We start from the raw sequence: 26,456 nt of genomic DNA on the forward strand, positions 1-26,456 counted from the left end.
AATTTCTTGTTTTCATGTGAGAAGGTTCACATAGGAGGCATCTTATTCTCTACGCAGCAGATCACATTCCAAAGGTTACATGATAAATACAGATGAAACTCGAAAAATTTGAATATCGTGCAAAAGTCCATTTATTTTAGTAATGCAAATTAAAAGGAATTGCATTAATGCAGTTAAAATTAGAATTTTGTGAAAAGGTTCAATATTCTAGGCTCAAAGTGTCACACTCTAGTAATTAATCCATATGCCCTGAGCAAAGGGTACCCCAAAACTGTAAGCCATAATCATCCAAATTACAATAACATTTTAGGGTTAGTTCTGCTCTCTTTTGCAATTAATCTCTCGGTCTCTAATTTAACTGCTTTTATTAGTTTTTTACATATTCAATTTTTATTTCTTATAGTTTTTCTAACAAATAAAGACTTGAAATATCTCGCTTTGCATGTAATGAGTCTATCTCATATGTTAGTTAACTTTTTAAGTTGCATTACTGAAATAAATGAACTTATCAGGATATTCCAATTTTTCGAGTTTCACCTGTAGGTGTGTAAGGAGGTAGGGAGACATGGCGACCTGTATTGGCAAAACATGCTACATTCGGTGTGAATAAAATAAGAAGAATTTTTGTATCATCGGAGTGCCGCAGTTTTCTACAACATTGCTATGACCTGTATTGGCAGAGCACGGGTAAACATCATCACTATAACCAACATTATGACATTCTTTACCTATTGCTGCACCTGTTTATCTTATTTTTATATTTGTTAGGGTGCATTCACATGACTGTATGTATTTTGCGCTCCGCAAAACACAGATCCCCAAAAGAAGGTATGTCATCCGTGTGAGGTGCGTGTTATATTAGTTTTTTGTGGATCCATTGTAACAAAATGGACAAGTATAGGATGTGCTCTATCTTTTTTGCAGGAAAGTAGATCATAAATACGCATGTGGATCGCACACAGTGTGCTGTCTGTTTTTTTTGCAGACTCATAGAAATTAATGGGTCCATGTGTGATCGGCAAAAAATGTGGATCGGATCTGGATCAAAAATACATTTGTGTGAATGGGGAACAAGTGGGGGTTGCTAGGGGGAATGGGTTGGAGCAGGTTGCTAGGGGGGGAATTAAAAAAATTTGCTATGGGGCCCAACCCTTTCTAGTTACGTCCCTGGTTGGATGGCATGGATAACCCCCACCCTGTTGCTGGATGTTTTGATCCGTACGACGAGGAGAGGCAGCGGAGCCATGTGGAGATCAGAAGTGACAGGAAAGTATAACCTATATGAGGTGTCCGGGCATCGGAGGGGTCATTAAGGGGGTTGGATAAACCCCTTTAAGCATATTCCAGTATGCAAAATATGAGTTGACAATTCTGTAGATTTGCTAAGCAAAATGTGTCCAAATGTCCTGCACAGTGGGGATTAAAACTCACTACGGTATTAAACCCTGGGGCCCACCGGATCCTCTGGTACTCTGGTGGGCCAGTCCGACACTGCATTTTATGTCTTTTTGTAGAAACTATGGGGGTCATTTATCAAACTGGTGTAAAGTAGAACTGGCTTAGTTGCCCATAGCAACCAATCAGATTCATCCTTTCATTTTCCAAAGGAGCTATCCAAAATGAAAGGTGGAATCTGATTGGTTGCTAGGGGCAACTAAGCCAGTTCTGCTTTAAACCAGTTTGATAAATGACCGCCTGCATGTTATAAAGTAAGTCTGCCTTGTATAATGCACCTGCATTACTTGTATAACTAATCAAATCTTTACAGTGTGTGAAAATGTTCACAATTCAAGGGACAGGGAATTTAGCTAAGAGAATATTACAAAATATATCACCATTTACAACATATATAAGTAAAAGGCTGATTAGATTAGAAAGAAGGATGGCCATTGACTGCTACCTTATGTACATTCAGGCTAAAAAGAATTGGGAGCCTCGCTTTTGAAATTGGTAATAGGCAGCAAAAAAATTCCTAAGGCAAAGATATAACCAATGCTAAACTTCATGTTAGGTGATAGATCATTCATTGCCTGGGTCTAGCAGAATGAGATCTTATGAACATAGTAAAGCTGAGTGTACACAGCCTGCATAATGGCGCTCAGAGACCCTATAGTTCTGTATTATGAAGCTGTAGTCATTTATGTGCCCCCATATAGTGCCAGCATCCCCCTAAAAACAATGGGGAGAATACCTGTGTAATACGAAACATGTAGGTTGGAACATGCCACAATTTTGTTTTAGCTTAGATTGCATGTGAACCCACAAGATAAAAATAAAAAAACTCAGTAAGCCTGCATATGAAATTACCATACAACTCTGAAGAATGATCCTTAGGTTGGTTCTAAATGGTCGTTATGGAGAGGTGTGTTAATGTTTGTCCTATGATCTAACCCCAGCCATTCACATTACATACTGTACATGTTGGCCAAACCTGTTGATCTTGGTGGGATTGGACAGCCATCTAAAGTGTATGGGGTCCTCCCGTCTTGATCCTCACAGCAGATAAGGATCAGGCAGTAGCATTTCAGCTGGCCTATAACTTAGCCCTCAGGAGATAAACCACTACCAGAAGTATCTGGAATTTACTTCCTCCCCTGTACCCGTTCAGGGCATTGCCGGGCAGGCATGTGTATGGGTAGTCTTGGAGATATAGTTGTCTGCCAACAGCTATCTAATGTGTATGGCCAGCTTTACCCTACCGAACTTTAAACACTATTAAACACAACGGTGATCTAAGCTGGTTTGATAAAGCTGTGAGGTCCAGGTGTTAAATCTGTAAGACAGATGTTAAAATATGACGTGGAAACAGACTTATTGCAATATTTTCAGCCATCAGATGTCAACAATAAAGAAAGCTGCAGATGATTCATTATCTAATTCTATGATTTCATTTAGATCGCTGTGTCATTCTATGCCCTCTCTTTTTGGCACATCACATTTTTTCCTTGAAACTGGACCGTATCCGTATGTCTACTCCATCTAACACATACATGATTCTCACCAACACAAACATAAAAGTTGAAACTAATGGAAGAATCAAATCCAAAGAGGAAGAAGGTTAGAAGGAACACTGAGGTTTTACTGTTATCCACAAACTCATAAATTTAGCACATTCATATTTCACTAGGGTGTTCCTTAAGTTTAGGAAGAAGTGGGCAAGCCCCTTGGGAGACAATTAGTTACTCTTGTCCAAGGAAAAACTTGAAATTAGAAGTTTTATACATAATCATCTACACAGTATAGCTAAGTTCTAATGGAAGTTTGCCACTGTAAACTGATTCCGGAATGTCAGCCTTGATCAAAATGTAGTCATATTCTAAATGCTTCTATGTCCCACACATTTTCAACTGTAATTTGTGTTCGCTGTAAACCAGATCTTCATGTCAAGGTTTGCAAAGATAATGCATTTCTCAGTATCTAGTTCACATTTAGCATTGTCAAATTCTTTAAAGTGTCACTAACTTTAAAAAACTTTTTTATATGTCATAGAGACATATGGAAAGTTTGTATCAGTGGGGGACCTGAGTTCTGAGACCCCCACCGTTATCTAGAATGAAGGGAGAGAAGCGCTCTCTCTCCTCACTGAATTAGAAGTCTATGGGCCCGTCTCGATTCTGTCCACAGCACGAGGAGAAAAAGTGTAATATGCAAGCTATAGCTCAACACCCAGACCCCCAGTGATCAAAACTTTTGATATGTCTCTATGACATATCAAAAGTTAAAAAAAATAAAAATTGTGATAATTCATAGGATTTTGTGAAAAATGTGGTCTATGCTTCATTTTTGGTATTGTTCTACCATTTTTCCCTGTTTGGAACTGCATATAACAAGAATATATAGGCAGTATCCCATAACTAGGGGTAGCTACAAGTGTTTACTGTTTCATATGCAATGATATGCAATGTAATGTGGTGCTATTCAATTTATTCGAGCAGTGGAGTTAATGTTTGGCAAGGTTGGCAAGCACAGTTCTAACAACCCTATTCCTCTCTCAGTAGGAGTGGGCTGGTCCTACTTCCTGCCAGCAGAAGGAGTTCGAAAGCAGCTAGAGAAAGGAGAGGAAGCACACTGCAGAGCTCTATCTCCTTGCAAAGATTCTCCAGAAAAATCTATTTGATCCTGACTCAAGAAAAGATAAGACAGCAGAGTGGTCAGTAAAATCCTGCATTTCAGTCACTGCTGTAAGGACTATGGCTCAGGTACTACAAGGCCAGTTAAAGTTCAAGTCTGAACCTGACAGTGGACACCTGTAGCCACAAGTGCTAAGATGCAGCTATATCTGCCACCATGCCTCTTTAATTGGTGTCAGAAACTTCACTTTGAATCTACTACTATTGAATATACCAGACGTTATATTTGGCACTTAGTAAAAAGAGATTGTTGTACATTTACCACTGGCCTCATTCTTCAAACTACATTTCCACTGCACCATACGCCAGGGACCAATAGCCTGAGAGAGTACACCGTAATACAACACTTCATCAGGACCACTACTATTCCCATCCTCTGCAACGGCTCCTCAGGGGCTTGCTGCATGTACATGGGACACACTCCTAGTAACATGAAATGTGTGGCTTAGATCGAGAGTGGCCCCACTTTCAGTATGGGATCTACTTTTTGTGGCGTCTAGGAGTTTGATATTCTTCAAGGGAATCAGTTAAGGGCACATGTTGCCCTGAGAACTCTGCGCTACGGAATCTTTATTGCATGCATCAGAGGCTCTAGTACCCTTCTAGTCCACTTGTCAGTAGTCAGTGGTCAGTATTTCCAAGCCAAAACCAGGAGATGAGCCTACAGACAAACCCTATAATGGAAATATTTGCACTTTCTTCAGTGTTTTGAATCCACTTTTGGTTTTGGCTTAGAAATACTGAGGAAAGATAATGGCTGTGTGAAAGTGGTCTTCATTACAGCTACCACAGCTATATCTTATTGTTCCACAGCCATGCCTTCTTCATAGATGATGGTGCTACTCCTCCACACTGTGCTCTGCTAGAGTGTTTGCCACCTGTCAAGCATTGTGTGTGTGTGCGCGGGCGACTTCTCACTTTTTAGAGTTATTTTTAAGAAATGACCAGTGTTTGTTGGAGCTATGGTCTGTGTAATGATCTCTTACCTACTGGAGGATCTGTTTCCGTGTCTCAGATAGAGGAAGTTCCAGCTTCTTCATAAAACTAAAACACAAAATAAATGTATTATTTTACAACATTTTAGAGTGGCTAAAGATGTCTGACATTACTAAACTGAAAATGGAAACGATTAACAAATAAGACATAACTACAAAATGCAGCCCTAATTATTTTAGTAAAGGTCAGGTTGATTGACGTACTCTGGACTTGTCTCACAGCCTAAAATACACTGTAGCATATATGATGCATTTAGTTTAGGCCTCCTTCACACGAAATGAATGTGTAACGTTCCATGTATTGGGGATCGCAATTTGCGGTCCCCAATGCACGGAGAACGTTTGTTCGGCCTCCAGGATGGATCCAGACCCATTCAACCGTGATCCGCCCGTTCCGCAAAAAGATAGAGCAAGTTCTATCTTTTTGTGGAATGGAAGTACAGAACGGAACCGCACAGAAGCACTCCGTAGTGCTTCCGTAGGGTTCCGTTCCGTGCTTCTGTCCGCATGGTTCAGCATTTCTGGATTTGTGGATCCATTCAAGTCAATGGGTCCACATCTGTGATGCGGAATATGGTCGTGTGCAGGAGGCCTTAGGCTGTTTCTTATATACGATTGTTCACAGGCATATTTCATAGTCCTTAAAAAATCAGCATTGATCCAGCATCTCATTAAGGGCCCTTGCACACGACCATATGCCCTCCTAGACATACAGTCCATAAGGGGGCCATATGTCTCGGACGCGGCATTGATCGTGCGCACAGCAGTACACACCATCATAGATTACAATGATACTGTGCACGCCAGGTCAAAAGCTGTATTCACCAGCACTTCATTCTGTATAATATAAGCAACAATTTTCCTGCATGATTTTACAGTACCGTAAAAAAAGCATTCTTCAAAAACAATACAGAATTATACTATTATACTGTAGATATTTTCCCCCCATTATGAAGAGAAGCAGAATGTGGACAGCCTGAGAGATGGAGTGATGGAGCTTGGAGAGGTGTACAGTAGTGGCTAAAAGATTAGAGACCGACTCAAATTTTGGTTTTCACAAAGTGTGCTGTTTCAATTTTTCTGGTGGCAATTTGCATCAATTCTATATTGCTATGAAGAGAGATCAGGTAAATTGCAATTATTTACAAAGTCATTCCTAGCCATGAAAATGAAATGCCAAAGCTCAATTTGGATGGTATTTCAGTCCTGCCACAAACTGACCAGATAACATAATTTCAATGAACTTCTTGTTAGCTCTGTAGAAAGTGTTAACAAGGACGAGGCTGCTGATATATATCTGCCATGCTGATTGAATTAGAAGAGCAGAATGGTTGCTTTAAAAGTAGGGGGAGGTTGCTTGAAATCAGTGTCTTAGGCCTCATGCACACAAACGTATTTTGTTTCCATGTCCGTTCCGGCTTTTTTTTGCGGATAGGATGCAGACCCATTTATTTCAATGGATCCGCAAAAAATGCGGAGAGCACACCGTCTGCTATCCGCATTAGTATATCCGTTCCGTAGCCCTGCATAAAAAAAATAACATGTCCTATTCTTGTCCGTTTTAGGCATTGTTACAATGGATCCACCCCCAAAAAATGGATGGCATATGGATGTCATACTTTTTTTATTTTTTTTGCAGATCCACAATGTAGCCTTATTGTGTTCATCAGTCATCACTGCTTTGCATCAAAGGGGATTCACAGGCAAGGACATTGCTACTTGTACATTGCACCGAGATCAACCATTTATCAGCTCATCAATAACTTCAATGAGAGAGGTTTAATTGCTGTGAAGAAGGCTTCAGGGCACCCAAAAAAGTCCAACAAGTGACAGGACTGCCTCATAAAGAGGATTCAGCTCTATGATTGGCTCACCATTAGTACAGAGCTTGCTCAGGAATGGCAGCAGGTATGTGTGAGTGTATCTACATGCACAGTGAGGTGAAGGCTTTTGAAGCATGGCCTGGTTTCAAAAAGGGAAGCAAAGAAGCCGCTTCTCACCAAGAAAAAAAATAATGCATGTCTTCTGTGTTTTGTACCCACTCCTGCTATTGGCTTCCAAATCATAAGCCAATTCTGATGGACCATACGGGCCTTACAGCTGCTACACAGACAGGATCCGTTGTGCGTCACATTTTTCCTTCCTTCTGACAGATCAGAAGAAGGGTCAAATAAATGGTTATGTCGTCCAGGCCAAAAAGGCAAAATAGATAATGGGAAGGACAGACAGCTTCCTTCGGCTGAGGTGGTGGAGCCTTGACTGCCTGAAATCGGGTGCGTGCCACTGGGTGATTGCAGCGGTTGCTGCGGCAGGCTGAACCACCACATTGGAGCCACAGTTCTCCCAGGTCACTTTATGGTAACGCTGCATATGTTGACGCAGGGCCGTGGTGCATTGGCACCCTGGCCACGCTTCACCTTCTGCCCACAGCTTCGACAAATTGCCATGTTCACCTCCCCTGGCAGCTTAACAAAAAACTACCACACCGTCGAGTAGGTGATTTTACCCTCAACACTCCGCACTGACTGAGTGCTACCGGCACTGCCTCCGTGAACCCATGTACTGCTACTTTACGGGCTGGTAGGCTCCTGCGAAGCGGGTGGTCTACCCTGGGCACGTTTGGCTCCCGACCTCCCACTGCTGCCACCCTGCTGACTCCCGGCCATGTTACTGACTTGCTGGCTCCACCTCTGGCTCACGCGCAAACTGCCACCCTCTTCTCCCAATGATGATGAAGTCCCTTCGTCACCCGGCTCCCAATTGCGATCGGCTACATCATCAAGCACTGTTTGCACGTCCCTGATGTCCTCCTCAACAGCCTCTGAGCCAGGAGCCTGACCACTCGCAACACCAGCTCCCACGCCACTCTCCTCATTACTACTTGCCCGCCTACCGGAGGAAGCGGCGGATGTCTCCTTCCAGATCTTGGCTGGGACAGTTGCTGCTGAATGTCCCCTAGTAGCTTGTCCTTGCTGTACAGTGGAGCTGAGCCCACAGCATATAAAACTTCTCTAGCTGAGGGAACAGAAAGGGACAGAGGCAGGGTGAGGACAGGTTAGGGCACAGGGCCTTCTCCCGGGCCATTCCAACTAAGGGTTGTGTCTGACGAACCCACCGACTGTTGGCTGGGGGTGCCTGATGTCACTTGTGACGAAATCAAAGATCGAGTCAACCATCCAAGATCAGCTGGGTTGCTGGTCAAGACAGGACCGCTTGCTGACACTGGGAGCTCAGGCCTCTTGAAGTGACCCCTGCTGCCCCGCCCCCTTACTCTGTTGCGACCTGTGCCTGCGCCAGAAACATTTAGGTCTGTGCGCTTCCCCTGTGCTTGTTACTTCTCTGTCTGACATACTGTTAGATCAAATAAGTAAATAAAAATGAAATTAATACATGCCAAAAAGGGCTCATTTTCTTACTTCACCACAGAACTGCTAATAAGCCCCTTCCCCCCCCCCCCCACTAATACACAACAACAAAAAAGGCTTAAGAACATATAACTGCGGCCGTGAATAGCAAATACTATATTTTTTTTACCACTAATACATGCCAAAAACGGCTGTAATTTTCTCACTTCACACCACAACGGTTAGTAAGCCCCTTCCCCCCCCCCCCCCCCCCCACTAATACATGCTAAAATAAGGATTTCGAACATATAACTGCAGCCATGAACGGCAAATAAAGTTTTTTTTTGCCACTTATATACGCCAAAAAGGGCTTTAATTTTCTCACTTGACCACACAATGGCTAATAAGCCCTTTTTCTTTTTCCCCACTAATACACTACAAAAAAAGGCTTTAGAACATATAACTGCAGATGTTAATGGCAAATAAAGTTTATTTTGCCACAAATACACACCAAAAAGGGCTGCAATTTTCCCACTTCACACACAACGGCTAATAAGCCCATTTCCTTTTTTGCCACTAATACACGCCAAAAAGGTCCTTCATTTTCTCACTTCACCACACAACGGCTGATACGCCCTTTTTTTCCACTAATACATGCCAAAAAAGGCTTTAGAACATATATATAACAGCACCGCATAAGGGCTAATAAGACCCCAAAAACAAGAGCGGTTTGCTGGAATTACAGAGGTATTGCAAACCTGAAATGAGCAACAGTTTAATGGCAATTTGGATCCGCAGTCAGAGCAGCAAGGTGTAATAGGATTGTTCCTATTACCCAGGCTGTAACCTCCCCTACTGAACCCTGTTCTGCTTCAATACTGTGGAATCATTCCTCCCTCTCACTTCCCCACACAACAGCTAATAAGCCCTTTTTCTTTTTCCCCACTAATACACGCAAAAAAAATGACTTTAGAACATATAACTGCAGCCGTGAAAAAGGGCTGCAATTTTCTCACTTCAACACACAACGGCTAATAAGTCCCCCGTCCCCCCCCAATACACGCCAAAAAAGGCTTTAGAACACATATATAACTGCACCGCACAAGAGCTAATAAGACCCCAATAACAAGAACAGTTTGCTGGAATTACAGAGGTATTGCAAACCTGAAATGAGCAGCAGTATAATGGCAATCTGGATCCGCAGTCAGTGTAGCAAGGTGTAATAGGATTGTTCCTATTACCCAGGCTGTAACCTCCCCTACTGAACCCTGTTCTGCTTCAATACTGTGGAATAATTCCTCCTTATCCTTTCCCTACACTTCTAATGCTCTTTCCCTGAACTTCTATTAAGCAAATTATACGTTTTAAAGTCTTTCCTAGCACTGTCCCTAGTGCCTGCTAACATCTCTCCCTACACTAAGTACACTGGAAAATGTCTGAATTCAAGACAGCTGAGGCTATTTATAGGGCTGTTACATCACAGAGCTGGCTGGCTGCTGATTGGCTGCATGCATGGTATTGTGGGTGATCCCTCATTCCCAGAGTTCATTGCTCCATGTCCTAACATGTGCAGCAGCCATTTTAGGAAAAAATGCGATTTGTTACCACGAAGCGTGAGGAAATTTCGATTCGGTGTGAATCGAATAATTCCTAAAATTCAGATCGAATTCCACTTCGTCAGCTTCGATTCGCTACAGAGGACTACGAATCTCTACAGACGACCATAAGATCTTTCTGAATAGACATTGACTGATAACAGCATGTATCTCTCTCTCTCTCTTTCCCTCTCTGTGTGTGTGTATATATATATATATATATATATATATATATATTATTATCTATACACACACAGTATATGTATTTGGCAGACATACCTGGTACCTTGTACTATACATGTTTTATATGTTCCTTAGCCACTTACTGTATGTGTAAGCCTTTCAGAGGAAATTCTGTCTCACGTAGTTTACAATTACCTGCTATTGTTATTTAATGGATTCTTTTAAAATAAAAGGGGTTGTGAATAAGTTACAGAGTTTTAATATAGTATACAGAAAATGGTAATATTTTGCGTAGCTGGTTATTACTAAAGGCACAGAAAAATGCCAGGGACAACCATTTCCAGAAAACCTGGGACTGACCCTGAAAATCACGGAAACTTGGCAGCTATGATATGGAATGCAGTCTTGCACCACCACTTATCCTCTGTACAAGATTTCTTTTCTGAAATGCAGGCTTGAGTAGGAGTATTTTCCAGAACAGGAAATGAAATGATCACTCAATGAAAAAAAGCCATCTATTTGCCTTGGTGTTAACTGCCGTTGAATACATTGAGAGTTTAGATGCATTTATGTAGGAACTTCTGTTTCACGAATAGATAGCTACTATGATTAGTTTAAGCCTGATTAGGATATAAGCAATTTAAGCAAGAAACAAAGTAACTTAGTTAGCATTCATCTCTGCTGCACAGCCATTTGATCTCCCTCAAGGTCACTTTCTTAGTAACTTGATGAGCATTACATCATCTCGTACAGGCCAGTCATATCAGCAATCGATAAGGAGGACTGCAGTACAGGAGCATCCCTTTGTACTTCAGAATCGGGTTACATCTCTACAGGCACATAGAGCATAATCCACTCGGAACAAAGGCCCCAATTATTATTCTTTGCTCTGTTGTGTTTTGTGGAAAATGATGTAGCATATAGCATAAAAACAGATCTTCTGCTCACCCAGAGATAAAACGCCAACGTATAGACAGAGTTCACAAAGAGTTATATCATCCTACGCGTACAGCAGAGAACAACAGAATGGCAATGGAACATAAAAGACACATACAAAAAAAAAACTCTAGGCCCATCTTGTGGTATAAAAGTAAGCGATTGAAAGTATCAAATGAAAAGAAGGTTGCAAAAAAAGAAGATATGGTCATATCTTTAATGGGATAACCACAACATTGGAACTAGGCCTCCTGGTACTAAAGGCTATAAGGCCTCTTTCACACGGGCGTCATATTTTTGGCCCGGATAAGAGGCGTGTGCGTTGCGGGAAAATGCGCGATTTTTCTGCGCAAGTGCAAAACATTGTCATGCGTTTTGCACTCGCGTGAGAAAAATCGCGCATGTTTGGTACCCAAACCCGAACTTCTTCACAGAAGTTCAGGCTTGGGATTGATGTTCTGAAGATTGTATTATTTTCCCTTATAACATGGTTATAAGGGAAAATAATAGCATTCTGAATACAGAATGCTTAGTATAATAGTGCTGGAAGGGTTAAAAAAAATAGGTCCTTTAGCCCACAGCTAAAGAAGAGACCGACCGGGAACTACGCGATCAAGAGGATAAGGTGAGTTAACTTTTTTTTTTTTTAACCCCTCCAGCACTATTATACTAAGCATTCTGTATTCAGAATGCTATTATTTTCCCTTATAACCATGTTATAAGGGAAAATAATACAGCCCCATAGAAATGAATGGGTCCAGATTCAGTGTGGGTGTAATGCGTTCAACTCACGCATCGCACCTGCGCGGAATACTCGCCCGTGTGAAAGGGGCCTAAATAATTTTTTATGACTACATTTTACTCATTTTGGACTTTATTAAAAATTTTCTGCGTTTTTGTCATAAAGGGTTAAGTTTTAGCCTGTGTGCATCTTCCACTTTTACTCAGAGCACTCATCTGATGCCTATGTATAGCATGCATATTTGAACTACTTGCAGCTTATAAATGCTTATTAAAGTAAGATAAGAACTGAGCTATATTGAGTGTTTATGAGCTCTCAGAAGATCAGAGATAAGGCTTCACATGAGCCGTCAGCAGAGTTCCTTGATGGGACACACTGTAAACACAGAGCCTACTAATAGAGAATCTCAAGCCTGTTAAGAGAAAGGGGTTAAAATTTTTCAAAAAAGAGATTTCTAACTCAAAATTAGCACAATGCAACAATAACAATTGACCCCAAAGGTGTCCATAGGTTGCTAGCATGTCATCTCATCTTTTTTTTAGTATTGATGATCTAATGGCAGAATCATTGGTGCGTTCAACTAAATCATTACCGTATTTGCCGGCAGCTGATCATACCGTCTAAACTGCACTGTACTGCCAGCAAACAATAATTATGTATGGGGATAAGTGATGGCATTAGTGATCACAACTCCCCATACTATTGAGGAGATCGTCTCCTCAACTGAGCAGTGTAAAGGGGCCTCAAGCCCTATTGAAAAGTGATGTAAGCAAGTGATGTAGTTTGCATGCTGGAAAACTGCAGCCTAGATGCTTTCTGTTGGTATAACCTGGTGGTAAAATCAGTGACCATAATGGAGGGCACTTTGTGATAAGGCCCCCTCTTCTCTATGTTTACCAGTGCCTAGTATATGGCTATTGACAAATCTACTTCTATTTTTCACAAGATAAATATATGTACATATATATATATATATATATATATATATATATATATATATATATATTGGAGGTCATTTATCAATCTGTGACTTCTCCACGCTCATGTCAGGTCTAAAAAAATGGGTGTAGCATAGGCAGGGAAGGGGACGGACTGGTAGGCTCATCTCATTTACCATTTTCTATGTCTGGTTTAGGCATTGAAAAAGGTCTAAATGGAAGACAGCTCGGAGGATCAGCCAAAGTTATGAAGAGGCCTGCGCCAGTGCAGGGCTTTATTAAGACTGGCATCTAAAACTCTGGTCTTAACCCCTTCCTGACATATGATGCAATAGTGCCGCATTTTGACTTACTATAACGTCATGCTGATCGGGCAGGAACCGGAGCAGTGCGTGTCCGATCACAGAAGGGGCCCGACAGTCCCTGATAGCCGGGCCCTGCTGTATCCGCCGGCATCGCTGTAAAAGCCGATGCCGGTGGAATAACCCCTTCTATGCCGCTGTCAGAGCAGACAGCGGCATAGAAGGTGCATGCGGCAGGTGACGGAGCCCATCAGGCCCACAGCATGGGGACCTGCCTTCTACAGGTGCCAGGGAGATCCAGCCCCAAGCTGGGTCTCCTAGGCAACCTGTTAGTGTATTACTCAGTGTAATACACTAACAGGCAATGCATTACAATACAGATTAGGTATCGCTGCATCTGAAACAACCAGCTCTATAAAAATATCACATGACGTAACCCCTTAGCTGAACACCGTAAAAAAAATTAAATATAAAAACAGTGCCAAAAAAAGAATTTTTTTGTCACCTTACATCACAAAAATTTAACTACCAAGCGATAAAAAAGGCGTATGCCCCCCCAAAATAGTACCAATCAAGCTGTCACCTCATCCCGCAAAAAATTACACCATATATAAGACAATCGGTCCAAAAATAAAAAGAACTGTGACTCTCGGACAACGGAGACACTAAAATATGATTTTAGTACTTTAAAACTGCTATTATTGTGTTAAAGTGAAATAAATAAAAAAAAGTAGACATATTAGGTATTACCACGCACGTATCAACCTGCTCTATAAAAATATCACATGACCTAACCCCTAAACACTGAAAAAAAACTTTAAAAAAAACTGTGGCAAAAAGTGCAACACCAAGCAATCAAAAAGGCTCATGCCCACAAAAATAGAACCAATCAAACCATCACCTCATCCCACAAAATATGAGATCCTACCTAAGACAATCGGTCGGAAACTAAAAAAGCTATGGCTCTCAGACTATGGAGTCACTAAAGCATCATTATTTTGTTTCAAAAATGCTATTATTGTGTAAAACTTTAATTACGTATACATATTAGGTATTGCCAAATCCGTAAAGATCTGCTCTATAAAAATGTCACATGACCGAATGCCTCAGGTGAACGCTGTAAAAATAAATAAATAAAAACTGTGCCAAAACAACCAATTTTTTGGTCACCTTGCCCCATAAAGTGTTATAATGAATGATCAAAAAATCATATGCATATGTACTCAAAAATGGTACCAATAAAATTGTCAACTCTTCCTGCAAAAAACGAGCCCATGCACAAGACGATCGGCAGGAAAAAAAAAAAAATGGCGTTCAGAAAATGGAGACACAAAAACATAATTAAAAAAAATGCTTTATTAAGTAAAACTCAAACAAACAAACAAACAAAGTAGACATATTTGATATCATTGCGTCCGTAACAACCTGCTCTATAAAAATAGCACATGATCTACCCTGTCAGATGAATGGTCTAAAAAATTCAAACTGTGCCAAAACAGACATTTTTTGGTTACCTTGCCTCACAAAATACATGATGTATATCAATTAGAAATCACATGTACCGCAAAATAGTACCAATAAAACTGGCACTATTTGTGAGTTTCTACTGTAAAGGTGCATCAGGGGGGCTTCAAATGGGACATGGCATCTAAAAACTAGTCCAGCAAAATCTGCCTTTCAAAAACCATATGGCACTTCTTTTCTTTTGCGCCCTGCCGTGTGCTCTTACATCAGTTTACAACCACATGTAGGGTGTTTCTGTAAACCTCAGAATCAGGCCTCATGCACACGACCGTTGTGTGCATCCGTGGCCGTTGTGCCGTTTCCCGTTTTTTTTCGCGGACCCATTGACTTTCAATGGGTCCGTGGAAAAATCGGAAAATGCACCGTTTTGCAGCCGAGGCCGTGATCCGTGTATCCTGTCCGTCAAAAAAATATGACCTGTCCTATTTTTTTGACGGACAACGGTTCACGGACCCATTCAAGTCAATGGGTCCGTGAAAGAACACGGATGCACACAAGATTGGCATCCGTGTCCGTGATCCGTGGCCGTAGGTTGCTTTCATACAGACGGATCCGAAGATCCGTCTGCATAAAAGCTTTTTCTGATCTAAGTTTTCACTTCGTGAAAACTCATTTCCGACAGTATATTCTAACACAGAAGCGTTCCCATGGTGATGGGGACGCTTCTAGTTAGAATACACTGCAAACTTGGTACAAGACTGCCCCCTGCTGCCTGGCACCACCCGATCTCTTACAGGGGGATATGATAGCACAATTAACCTCTTCAGGTGCGGCACCTAAAGGGGTTAATTGTACTATCATATTCTCCTGTAAGAGATCAGGGCTGCCAGGCAGCAGGGGGCAGACCCCCCCCTCCCCAGTTTGAATATCGTTGGTGGCACAGTGTGTGCCCATGCCCCCCCCCCCTTCCTCCCTCTATAGTTAAAAATCGTTGGTGGCACAGTGTGTGCCCATCGCCCCCCCCTTCCTCCCTCTATAGTTAAAAATCGTTGGTGGCACAGTGTGTGCCCATCGCCCCCCCCCTTCCTCCCTCTATAGTTAAAAATCATACTTACCTGCTTGCTGCTGCGATGTCTGTGACCGGCCGGGAGCTCCTCCTACTGGTAAGTGACAGTTCTTTAGCAATGCACCGCACAGACCTTTCACTTACCAGTAGGTGGAGCTCCCGGCTGGTCACAGACATCGCAGCAGCAGGCAGGTAAGTATGAATCTTCTACAATTGTACTATTGCTAAGTAACCATGGCAACCAGGGATGCAGTAGCTTCCTGGTTGCCATGGTTACCGATCGGAGCCCCAGCGATTAAAGTGGGACTCCGATCGGAACTCCGCTGCCACCAATGATGGGGGGGGAAGATGGAGGGGGGCGATGGTGGGCGCACACTGTGCCACCAACGATTTTTAACTATAGAGGGAGGAAGGGGGGGGGCGATGGGCACACACTGTGCCACCAACGATTTTTAACTTTAGAGGGAGGAAGGAGGGGGCGATGGGCACACACTGTGCCACCAACGATATTCAAACTGGGGAGGGGGGGGGTCTGCCCCCTGCTGCCTGGCAGCCCTGATCTCTTACAGGAGAATATGATAGTACAATTAACCCCTTTAGGTGCCGCACCTGAAGAGGTTAATTGTGCTATCATATCCCCCTGTAAGAGATCGGGTGGTGCCAGGCAGCAGGGGGCAGTCTTGTACCAAGTTTGCAGTGTATTCTAACCTGAAGCGTCCCCATCACCATGGGAACGCCTCTGTGTTAGAATATACTGTCGGAAATGAGTTTCACGAAGTAGCTCATATCCGACAGTATATTCTAACGTAGAGGCGTTCCCATGGTGATGGGGACGCTTCAAGTTATGTTCGGGTGTCCGCCTGGCCGTGCGGAGGCAAGCGGATCCGTCCAGACTTATAATGTAAGTCAATGGGGACGGATCCGTTTGAAGATGACACACTGTGGCTCAATTTTCAAACGGATCCGTCTCCCATTGACTTTCAATGTAAAGTCTGGACGGATCCGTCTGAGGCTACTTTCACACTTAGAAATGTTTTAACAATATAATGCAGACGGATCCGCTCTGAACGGAGCCACCGTCTGCATTATGAACACAAGTGTGAAAGTAAAGGGACTCCTGACTTTACATTGAAAGTCAATGGGGACGGATCCGTTTGCAATTGCACCATATTGTGTCAACTTCAAACAAATCCGTCCCCATTGACTTGCATTGTAATTCAGGACGGATCCGTTTGGCTCCGCACGGCCAGGCGGACGCCAAAACGACTTTTTTTTCATGTCCGTGGATCCTCCAAAAATCAAGGAAGACCCACGGACGAAAAAACGGTCACGGATCACGGACCCACGGACCCCGTTTTTGCGGACCGTGAAAAAAAACGGTCGTGTGCATGAGGCCTCAGGGTAATAAATATTGAGTTTTGTTTGGCTGTTAACCCTCAATGTATTAAAGAAATTTTTTTATTAAAATGAAAAATCTGCCTAAATAGTGAAATTTTTTAATTTCATCTCCATTTTCCTTTAATTCTTGTGGAACACCTAAAGGGTTTAAGAAAAGTTTGTAAATTCAGTTTTGAGTAACTTGAGGGGTGTATTTTCTACAATGGGGTCATTTATGGGGGATTTCCACTATGTAAACCCCGCAAAGAGACTTCAGACCTGAAATGGTCCTTAAAAAGTGGCTTTAAGAATTGCTTCTAAAATTCTAAGCCTTCTAAGATCCTAAAAAAAATAAAAAAGACATTTAAAAAATGATGCCAACAAAAAGTAGACATATGGGGATAGTTAAGTAATAAATATTTTATGAGGTATCACTTTCTGTTTTAAAAGCAGAGAAATTGAAATTTTGAAAATTGAACATTTTTCCAAATTTTTGGTAAATGTTGGATTTTTTCATAAATAAAGGTGAAATATATTGACTCAAATTTATGACTGTCATGAAGTACAATGTGTCACGCGAAAACAGTCTGAGAATGGCTTGGATAAGTGAAAGCGTTCCAAAGTTATTTCCACATAGAGTGACACAAGTCAGATTTGCAAAAAAATGGCCTGGGCAGGAGGGCGAAAACTGGCCCGGGGTAGACGGGGTCAATAAATGTGCCCCATTTTTTTTTCTCTAAACATTCCTCACTTGTCAAGTGTGATGTGTGACAACAGTTTTTATCATCTGTAGCACTTTCACTGCACAGTTAAATGATAAAAACTTCCCTACAGCTGGCACAGATCTGAAATCTGTGATGCTTTGTTGCAGATGTTCACATGTCTGAAATTCCTAAAGTTTCACTGCAATAACTGCTTGAGTTTAGGTTGGGGTGGGGGGTTTCCTCAATTTACAACAATAGATACGACACAATGCCTAGACTGTTTAGTCTAATAATAAAGCATGATAGCATCTGAGTATTTTTCACAGCCTGCATATGGCAAGATTTCATATGCATTAAATAGAGGACTCAAATCAGCTCGATAAGCAACGATAAAAGGTATCACTTACCCCTTTACACATCCCAGCTCAATATCAAAGAAATACCCAGACAAATGCTAAATAATACATGATACATACACCAGAAAAGGAATGTTCGCGCGTAACCAGGAGGTTTTGGCTCATGTGACCCTCATTAATACTGTAGGTTTACAAGCAGGGACCAGCGAGCGGTGAAGGGGCCAGAAGCAAGAGGTGGGGAGCAGGTCAGTATGCTTCCCTCCACACATCTTGGGGTGGGGGGAGGATTGGTCTGAAATTTGTTGAAAAGCTGGAAAATTCCTTTAAGGTAGGATAACTTTATTTACAACCATAGTAAGGCCGGACTGGGGCAGAGCTTAGGGGAGGCCTGCATGACGCTGGTTTGGTTAGCGAGGGGTCGGGTAGGAAGGGGTTAATTATAATGGCAGTTGGTGGATCACATGGTGCCTCGGGGTGGGGGAGATATAAATGGGACAGAACGTGGGGACAAGGGCGCCGTTTTAGGTAGAAGCAGGACAAGCTCCCGCCCTCCCACCCTACAGTAGAAACGTTGTGGAGCTCCAACTATAGCATTTATCCTGTAGAGAAAGTTAATACAAGGCTCTTAGTAATGTATTGTTATTATTCATATTGCCTCCTTTGCTGGCTGGATTCATTTTTCCATCACATTGTACACTGCTTCAGTGGTGGTCGTGCTTGCACAGTATAGGAAAAAGCACTAGCCTATGTGCACTCATACGGTCCCAGCCACCAGAGACGCTGGCTCTTTTTCCAATAGTGTGCAAGCACGACCACCACTGATGGATTGAAGGGTGGTCGTAACCATGGAAACGAACTGTGTATTATGTGATGGAAAAATGAATCCAGCCAGCAAAGGAAGCAATATGGACAATCACAATACATTAGTAAGTGCCTTGTATTAACTTTCTCTACAGGATAAATGCTATTTTCTGAAGTAAGACTACCCCTTTAAAAATTGTCAGAGTTGTAAGGGATCAGTGTAGATAAGATCGAGCTAAGAAGACAGGGAATAAATTCTCCTTTTGCACAGCACAGTTGTGAAATATATAATGGCATTACCAGCAGTTCCCTAATATAGATGTCTTACGGCAATTCACGCCTGTGTGAGCGGCAATAAAGCTGCAATGTACAAATCAGATACCCTGCTGCTTACCTGCAGGGGCTGCTGTGAGAATAATGCACATTATATTATATTCTCTAAGTGGGGGGAACAGAAAGGCGGTTGTCATGGTAATCTGAGGAGATTTATGAAAACGAGGTGCTTTCATTCTACAAGTATGTTGCTATAAGCAACTGCTCTTTGGCACTTATTCTTATAAATCTCCGTCCCCCATTGTGGAAGTCTCCCTGGTAAGGAAGGTGCCAGACATCTGATACACAGAGCAGGGCCTTGTGGGCCTTGATTCCCTGTGTCTAATGGTCCTGCACTTGCCACAACATGGAATACTAGTTTTGATCACGATGATTAAAAAATGGACGCCACAAACAGCACATAAAATATGTTCAGCAAAATGACCGATTACTCAAATTGCAGCGACCAAAAATGGTTTAGCAGTGCAGTGTTATACAACATAATGGAAGTGAATGGGCTTGCACTGTGACCAGCAATTTGCCGCAACCTATCTTAAAGGGTATCATCTGTCAGCCGATTTGACCTGTTACATGTGCACTTGGCAGCTGAAGGCATCTGTGTTGGTCCCATGTACATATGTGCCCGCATTACTGAGAAAAATGAAGTTTTAATATATGCAAATTAGCCTCTAGGAGCAACGGGGGCGTTGCTGTTACACCTACTGTACAGGCTCTACTCTCTCTGCAACTAGGTTGGGCACTTGCTTCACCCCAAAACACTGGACATTAGAGGCCATACCCCAATCACGCTAAGCCACGCCCTTCTCGATGCCGACAATGGGAAAAAAAAGGTAGTAGAACTGAAAGTGAGCTGTGCGGGGCCCGAAGTGCTTCTGTCACCTTCAGTCATAGTGTCATAGTCATAGCACCATTCTGACGACCGCAGTGGTTGTTAATTGGTAACCAAGTTGACAGTTAGTCGTCGGCTCTAGTGACTAGGAATGAGTAGGGTGGCCACTTGCTTCACCCCCGAAAGACACACCTCACCGGCCATGCCCCCAAACAGATAAACCACGCCCGCCTCTGTGAAGTCATACCCCCGTCGCCAGCTGGGAAAAAAGGGGGAAATGAGAGGGAAGAACTTTCTGAATGGAAGGTGAGCTGGGGCAGCCGGGGTGCTTCTCTTCCCCTCAGTCAGCCACAGGGAGCCATGTCTGCGGCTCTAGTGACTGACTGGGGGTGAGAGAAGCCTCAGTCAGTTGCTGCAGCTCACGCTCAGACAGCGCAGTGCTGCTGTCTGAGCGTGAGCTACTGAAATGGTGGACAGGGGGCCTGGACGGAGGACAGGGAGCCAGAAAACTGGACAATCCGGCCTAAAACCGGACGTCTGGCCACCCTAGGAGTGAGAGAAGCCTCAGTCAGTCAGTTTGTGGCTGCAGCTCATGCTCAAATAGCACAATGCTGTTGTCTAAGCAAAGAATACAGTAGTGAGCCAAGTAAGGGGACTGGTGGGTAGAGATACCCTTCAGATCTCGCCTATTTGGAATATACCCTTTTGAGCGCCAATAGTGGTTGATTGTTACTGGTTGGTATTTGGGCTTTGTGTTGGTGTGAGGAGCAAGTTTTTTGGATGTAGGGGTGTGTATATATGTCTCGAGCTGTGAGATAAAAGCACATATATGTTTACGCATATATAAACGCGTATAAAAACCTGCAAAAAAGGTCAAAAGATTGTATCTATATAAAAGTCTAAAACATTTTTACACGGGTAGGATTACTGCAAACTGTCTCAGGTGCCTAAGAGACTGTGTTCTGTAGCATCGTGCGCTGTATGGTATGGTACAGTAAGTAAATCAATGGGTTAAAAATCTGTGTCCAAGTATACCATTATACATATATTTAAAATAACATATATATAATAAACAATATCTTTAAAAAAAATAAAAAATTTCAAAAAAATATCTTTTTTAAAAATGTAGTAACGTGGGTTCAGTTACTCACTTCACGAGGGGGGCGGTTTGCTCCTGATGAAGGGACGTGCCTGTCCCGAAACGCGTTGAGCCGGATTTACTTACATATGCAAATAAAGACCTTTGAAGAGAAGCACCCGTGTGATTTGCTGCCTTCATCCGTTAATACTCTAGAAGCGATCCAGGCTGGGGGGGTACTTGGTTTACAGGTGTTTTATGCTTATCCTGGTAAACTGCCCCCCTCGTGAAGTGAGTAACTGAACCCACGTTACTACATTTTTAAAAAAGATATTATTATTATTATTTTTTTTTTTTTTTAAAGATATTGTTTATTATATATATGTTATTTTAAATATATGTATAATGGTATACTTGGACACAGATTTTTAAACCCATTGATTTACTTACTGTACCATACCATACAGCGCACGATGCTGCAGAACACAGTCTCTTAGGCACCTGAGACAGTTTGCAGTAATCCTACCCGTGTAAAAATGTTTTAGACTTTTATATAGATACAATCTTTTGACCTTTTTTGCAGGTTTTTATACGCGTTTATATATGCGTAAACATATATGTGCTTTTATCTCACAGCTCGAGACATATATACACACCCCTACATCCAAAAAACTTGCTCCTCACACCAACACAAAGCCCAAATACCAACCAGTAACAATCAACCACTATTGGCGCTCAAAAGGGTATATTCCAAATAGGCGAGATCTGAAGGGTATCTCTACCCACCAGTCCCCTTACTTGGCTCACTACTGTATTCTCTACAGGCAGACATCTTGTCGACCTGACTATACCCGGAGCAGCCTTTAGTTTTTAACACCCAACCTTCTCTCCATTTCCACTCCTATAAACCCGAGGCGCCTCAAGTCTTTCAGATCTAGTGGAACCCCTTTCCAACAGATCGGTCTGACCCTCACACTTTCTTTCTCTCTGTCTAAGCAGAGAGCCACTGAAAAGGAGGACACCCCAGCGTCCGTCCAGGCCCTGCACCGGAGGGAGGACAGGGTACCAGGAAACCCCATTGTCAGGCCTAAAGCTGCACACCTGGCCACCCTATCTGCAACTGCGCGGTTCCCTCTACACTTTGATGGGCCAAGCAGATGTGATGACGTTTTCACTGCCTGGCCCTGTCAATCAAAGTACACAGAGATTTTTGGGTGGGCAAAGTTGTCCTGTAGACCCAGCCTTAAGCAGGTCCTGGTGGAGCTTTAAAAATATAACGTCAAAGACATGGAAGTATTTTTCCACAGCAGATTTTGCAGTGAATCTGCTGCAATGAGGTTTAAAAATCTGCATGGATTGTGTTGTAAATTGTAGATTATTAATACAGACTCCACAAAAATCCACAACAATTCATCCCGGTCTGAACAGTAATTCTTAACAGAATATTTCATGAGCTGACCCCCACTGTCTGAAGAACATACCATCCTGAAAGCTCTCTTAAATTCAATTAAGAAAATGACATGGTTAACGGAGTCATCTTTAAAAAAAAATAAAAAAAGTTTTTTTTAAACATATAAAAGTAAAAATTAAATATAATGACTTTTTACAAGCATAATGTCTCCTTACATGAACAATGAACCCTATTCACTGAAACCTTTTTTACAAGCTCTTAGGCTGCCATTTTCTCATCATGTAGTTAAGAGAAAATGGTTGTAGATCAGGCAGGCAAGGCCCTGCATGAACAGCATCGGTATGCCCGCAGAGTATTTGTGTGGTAACTATGACAAGCATGTGAAACAGGATATAACCAAATGAGCTTTCTTTTCCCAGTAAGCCCTATAGATTACACAGATTCTGTAGATTTGATTTATCTGCATACACAGAGGCCTGCGTGTACGTATAGATAGTCTACAGAGGTTAGGCCTGAATCCAGTATGAAGGCCTCAACTCTCCATCCATTTATATCAATGACCAAAAACCTATAATAAAAAACGGATTATTCCACATAGTATGGGCTAGATTTCAGCTCCAAACGCTACTAGGAAGCTTTTTAGCACAGTCAGCCTATCAGAGGAGCGGGGAAGGAAGACGCCTCTCCCCTGCCCCGCAGCACATCCATTTGTATCGCTGTCCTGAGGACGGTGATACAGATGAATATAGAGATGAGCGCTTCCACAATGAAGGCGCTCATTTCTCCCTGCCCTGCCGCCCCCTACTTGTCACCTTATTGGCGGTGCGGCCCTGTTTAGGAATAGAAAAAGGTCTAAATATAAGACAGCTCGGAAACTGTCTTACATTTAGAACTGGGGGAGGATCCGCCTAAGTTATGAAGAGACCGGCGACTCTCCATCACTTCGGCAGAACCACCACCAGATATAGGGGTTAATAAGACCGGCATCTTTTAATAAATATGCCCCTATATCTACAATATTGATAATATTTTTACATCAGTGGACATTTTTTTTTCTGTGTCCGTTCTGTTTTGGGTTTTTTTTGAAGCCCATACGCGGAACCATTCACATTTATGGGGCAGCAAAAAAATGGTAAATTACTCTGTGCGCATTCTGTATCTGTAGTTCCGCTTAGGCAACCTGTCCTATTATTGTCCATATTACGGACATGGACAGGACAGTTCTATTATGGCCCAGACGTTCCGTTCCGCAAAATGCGAAATGCACACAGGCGGTATCTAGGTTGCAGATCCACAATTTGCTGAACAAAAAACATGCAACGGTCATGTGTATGAGCCCTTATGCATATTTTCCAACTCCAAGCTGAATGGGGTCTTATTTACAAGGAAATCTGATCTGGGGTCTTCATTACATGGGGGCCTATTTACATAAAGGTTTGATCTGAGGTCTGATTGGGCATCTGATCTAAGGTTTGATTGGGGGTCTGATCTGAAGTCTGAATAAGGGGCCTTATTAACATTGTTAATTATTAACAATGTTGTTAACATTGGGGGCTAAATTTGAGGTCTTATTAGGGTCTTACTAACATTGGGAGTCTAATCTGAGGTCTGATTGGGGGGGTCTTATTAACATTGGGGGTCTGAGCTGAGATCTGATTAACATTGGAGATCAGATTGGGGGTCTGAGCTAAGCTGTGAATATGTTTTTCCTTATTTTCCTCCTCAAAAACCTAGGTGCGTCTTATGGGCAGGTGCATCTTATAGGGCGTAAAATACGGTAGGTACACAATAATTCTGCATAGTAATAGTTGGCCAATAATTATGCGCACATGGATATCCTCCTAAGAAAGCCAAAACCTCGCATTTACTTTCTTAGATATTCAGGTTTGAGGTTTATTAACATTTTGGATAGACAGACAGCACTGTAGTTGTTCAATAATAAAATGAATCCTCAAAAATACAACTTGCCCAATAATTGTGCACACAGTGTATGTTAGCAGACTAGCATTTCAGACCTGCCAAGACATAATCCATAATATGATTTCCACACTTAGATACATGCCCATAAAATAATGAAGTTACAAAACTCCTAATCATCTCATGAGTCTGGCATGTTTTTAGACGACTTCCAGGCTACAACCTCTTTTCCCAATGAATAAAAGGAAAATAAGTCAATTTGGAAGCATCTGTTTCATAAATATGGGATCTAAAAAGCCGAACTGTTGCCAAAGAAAAGCCATTATATAGTTTTCATGAAGGTACTTTGTGGTTAGCGAAAAACTACCCAGAACTGGATCCTTTCACAAATTCACATTATTCCATATTTGAAAGCAGTCATTAGAGATGCATGAAGAATGTCCTCACCGTCTGTTTCTATCATTTCACCAGTCAGAGAGTTTTATTTTGGCATTTAATGCAAGGATTATCTTGAAATACCCATGGCAGCAGAGCATTTCTTTAACGAGCCTATTTGTGGAAAGTCAATCAGCGCCTCCACATATGGGACACTCTAACACAGGGTATTGCATGTGGTGGTACTGTATGTTACAATTGGGATGGGTGGGGATGGGTGGGCTTCTTATGGATGAAGACTCAAGTAGAGGAGTCGGAGTCAGCGAAATTTGTAATAAAGGGTGTTGTCTTGCGGTATGCGACCCAGTCTGCCCAGATCTTCTAGAATCTGTTTTGCGATCTAGTCTCCCAGGCTGACAGTTCTTCCATCTGGTATATGTGATTGACCTTATGTAACCACTGTATGAGTGTGGGTGAAGACTGTTGATTCGAGTGTTGTGGTATCACAGATTTTGCGGCAGAGGTCAGGCATTGAAAGAGTGTATGTTACAATTATAAAACTAATTGGGGTCATTTGGTGGTAAAGTAGAAGTGGCTTTTTTTTAAATCAGATCATTTTTTTAAAAGATTTTTCTTGAAAAACAACGGAATACAAGCAATCAGGCCCCTATTCCAACCGCTCCCCCTTCCAGCCTCCCCTCCTGAGCCCCCCTCCCCACACACACACACGCACTACAGGTCTGCAACATAGAGATTGTCCATGGTAACATTTCTGTTAAGGGTTCTCCATTAAAGTTCGGATTCATATCCTATCTCTTGACTCCGTGTGGTTCTTTGATCATGTCTTCTGCTGTTCACCAGTGTCTCACACAATTAGACTCTCATCACATTCCCATGCACTCATCATGTACTATTTTAGGCATCCCCTATCTCTCATGCAATCCTGCCCAGCTGCCACCTTCGCCACCTACTACAAACCCCATCATCTCTAGACTACAGGCCCTGTCAGAGTCTCACTCCTTAACCTCCTCGCCCTGCCAACATGTCTCCTGTTATCGATTGCCCTATTAAACCGAAAGGGTGTTAAGTAATATTGTAATGTATCATCCATGAGTTCCATATTTCCTCAAATTTTTTAATGGTGCCTCTCTTCTGGTATACGAATCTCTCCAATTGTATCAAATTATGGACCTTATTGTAATGCCCCCAAGTGGCTTTGCCACTCCTACACCCTGCTTATGTCTGTATATGCAATAACCATTTCATCTTATGTCTTTATTCCAGGTCCTCCATGTAGTGTGCATTTCTTATGCATTTGTATTGTTCATGTGATAACCTGGTTCTCCAGCGGGTGGCAGCAGACTTGGCAGTGCTACCTTACAGAGGGTGGAACCTGGTTTTCCAGCTCTCTTAGACACTCTCCTCCGAGGAGAAAGTATGATCTCGTAAGAACCAGTTGGTCCCTGTACCCCATGCTGTAGGGAGAAACAGCAGACGCTCGTCTCTGTGGGACTGAGCTCTCCCTAAAATCCAGCCAGGACAAGACGTTCCTAGGATCACAGTGAGATATAGACTTAGAA

At 42.4% G+C, this 26,456-nt stretch overlaps 1 protein-coding gene across 3 annotated transcripts in view; it reads right to left on the reverse strand.

Moving 5' to 3' along the window:
* ATXN1 (ataxin 1) overlaps positions 1-26,456 on the reverse strand; it is a 305,384-nt gene that overhangs the window by 74,710 nt on the left and 204,218 nt on the right. For 2 of the 3 annotated variants that reach the window (XM_044295735.1, XM_044295736.1), the window contains exon 4: positions 5,117-5,174. The gene's annotated coding sequence lies outside the window, so the exon portion shown is untranslated. The remainder of the gene's footprint in view (positions 1-5,116; positions 5,175-26,456) is intronic. The other variant, XM_044295737.1, reaches the window with a different exon arrangement.

The sequence above is a fragment of the Bufo gargarizans genome, chromosome 5 (assembly GCF_014858855.1).
Source record: "Bufo gargarizans isolate SCDJY-AF-19 chromosome 5, ASM1485885v1, whole genome shotgun sequence".
Taxonomy (NCBI): Eukaryota; Metazoa; Chordata; class Amphibia; order Anura; family Bufonidae; genus Bufo; species Bufo gargarizans.